Source organism: Salvelinus sp. IW2-2015, unplaced genomic scaffold (assembly GCF_002910315.2).
Source record: "Salvelinus sp. IW2-2015 unplaced genomic scaffold, ASM291031v2 Un_scaffold5235, whole genome shotgun sequence".
In the NCBI taxonomy this organism is placed as follows: Eukaryota; Metazoa; Chordata; class Actinopteri; order Salmoniformes; family Salmonidae; genus Salvelinus; species Salvelinus sp. IW2-2015.
This window is the reverse complement of record NW_019946500.1, coordinates 27,433-30,257: the sequence shown is the minus strand read 5'-3', so window position 1 is coordinate 30,257 and position 2,825 is coordinate 27,433.

Below are 2,825 nucleotides of genomic sequence, written 5' to 3'. Positions count from 1 at the left end.
ATTCAGGTCCCATCAGAGAAAAATCAGGATATTTAACAGTTCTTTCAGCATTCCCAATCAGAGAAAACAGGATTTACAGTCATTTCCAGTCCCATCAGAGAAAACAGGATGTTTACAGTTCTTCAGGTCCCATCAGAGAAACAGGATGTTACAGTTCTTCAGAGTCCCATCAGGAGAAACAGGATGTTTACAGTTCTTCAGGATCCCATCAGAGAAACAGGATGTTACAGTTCTTTCAGGTCCCATCAGAGAAACAGGATGTTACAGTTCTTCAGGTCCCATCAGAGAAACAGGATGTTAAAGTTTTCAGTCCCATCAGAGAAACAGGATGTTACAGTTCTTCAGGTCCCATCAGAGAAACAGGATGTTACAGTTCTTCAGGTCCCATCAGAGAAACAGATGTTACAGTTCTTCAGTCCCATCAGAAACAGGATGTTTCAGTTCTTCAGGTCCCATCAGAGAAAACAGGATGTTACAGTTCTTCAGGTCCCATCAGAGAAACAGGATGTTACAGTTCTTCAGGTCCATCAGAGAAACAGAATTACAGTTCTTCAGGTCCATCAGAGAACAGGAATGTTACATGTCTTCAGATCCCATCAGAGAAACAGGATGTTACAGTTCTTCAGGTCCCATCTGAGAAACAGGATGTTACAGTTCTTCAGGTCCCATCAGAGAAACAGGATGTTACAGTTCTTCAGATCCATCAGAGAAACAGGATGTTACAGTTCTTCAGGTCCCATCTGAGAAACAGGATGTTACAGTTCTTCAGGTCCCATCAGAGAAACAGGATGTTACAGTTCTTCAGGTCCCATCAGAGAAACAGGATGTTTACCGTTCTTCAGGTCCCACTGATAGGATAGTCTCGAACAGAGCTTGTCCAGTTTGTTCTCCCGTGATTGTACATTCGCCAATAAAAGCATTAAAACAACACGTTTGATCCCTTTTGTAACTCTAAGGGAGGTAGGCGAGGAGCTGGGCGAGCGTGACCCTAACCTGGGTTCAACTACTATTTGAAATATTTTCAAATAATTTAGCTGTGTTTGATAGAGCGTTGTCTGGTGTGCAAAGGAACCAATAGAGAAGTGACAACCCAATCAGCCACCTGAAACTCCAGGCAGACTAGAGCAAACGCTGAAATATTTTGCACGATTTTAAATAGTATCTGAACCCAGGTCGGAGGGATTTTAAATAGTATCTGACCAGGTCGGAGGGGATTTTAAATAGTATCTGAACCCAGGTCGGAGGGATTTTAAATAGTATCTGAACCCAGGTCGGAGGGGATTTTAAATAGTATTTGAACCCAGGTCGGAGGGATTTTAAATAGTATCTGAACCCAGGTTGGAGGGGATTTTAAATAGTATCTGAATCCATGTTGGAGGGGATTTTAAATAGTATCTGAACCCAGGTCTGAGGGATTTTAAATAGTATCTTGAACCCAGGTCTGAGGGGATTTAAATAGTATCTGAACCCAGGTCTGAGGGATTTTAAATAGTATCTGAACCCAGGTCTGAGGGGATTTTAAATAGTATCTGAACCCAGGTCTGAGGGGATTTTAAATAGTATCTGAACCCAGGTCTGAGGGATTTTAAATAGTATCTGAACCCAGGTCTGAGGGATTTTAAATAGTATCTGAACCCAGGTTGGAGGGGATTTTAAATATATCTGAACCCAGGTCTGAGGGGATTTTAAATAGTATCTGAACCCAGGTCTGAGGCCAGAAAGTACCAGCCTAGTAAATCCCTGTCTATGCCAACAAAGGCCTGTGGGCTCACTGTGCCCATCACCACTGTTACATCAGAGAGCGCGCGCGCGCACACACACACACACACACACACACACACACACACACACACACACACACACACACACACACACACACACACAACACACACACACACACACACACACACACACCACACTCCCTTAATATTGTTAAACAGTCTGTCTGGAGTCTTGTGTAGTTCCAGTCTGTCTGGAGTCTTGTATAGTTACAGTCTGTCTGGAGTCTTGTGTAGTTCCAGTCTGTCTGGAGTCTTGTATAGTTCCAGTCTGTCTGGAGTCTTGTATAGTTACAGTCTGTCTGGAGTCTTGTATAGTGTAACCAGGGGTTTTGGCCAGCCAGACTAGTAGACTTCAGTCTACTAGCCTGGGTAACATGTGGTTCGGGTCCAATATCTGTGCCATCTGATACTTGAAAAGTAATGTCACTGGCCTGGCGGGCTAGTCTGGCACATTTTCTACAATCCCCATTCTACTATCCCGATTCTACTAACCCGGTTCTACTATCCGGGTTGTACTATTGTCACGCCCTGGCCTTAGTTATCTTTGTTTTCTTTATTATTTTGGTTAGGTCAGGGTGTGACATGGGGGATTTATGTGTTTTGTCTTGTCTAGGGTTTTTTTATGTTTATGGGGTGTTTTCTAGTCTAGGTGTTTGTATGTCTATGGTTGCCTAGATTGGTTCTCAATTAGAGGCAGCTGTTTATCATTGTCTCTGATTGGGAACCATATTTAGGCAGCCATATTCTTTAGGGATTTCGTGGGTTATTGTCTATGTATTGGTTACTTGTGTCTGCACTTTATATATATAGCTTCACGTTCGTTTTGTTGTTTTGTTTAGTTTGTTTAAGTGTTCTTCGTTTCGTGTTAAATAAATAGAAGAATGTATTCTTATCACGCTGCGCCTTGGTCCTCCTCTATTTCTCCCGAAGACGAACGTGACAACTATCCCGGTTCTACTATCCCGGTTCTACTATCCCGGTTCTACTATCCCGGTTCTACTCTCCCAGTTCTACTATCCCAGTTCTACTATCCCGATTCTACTA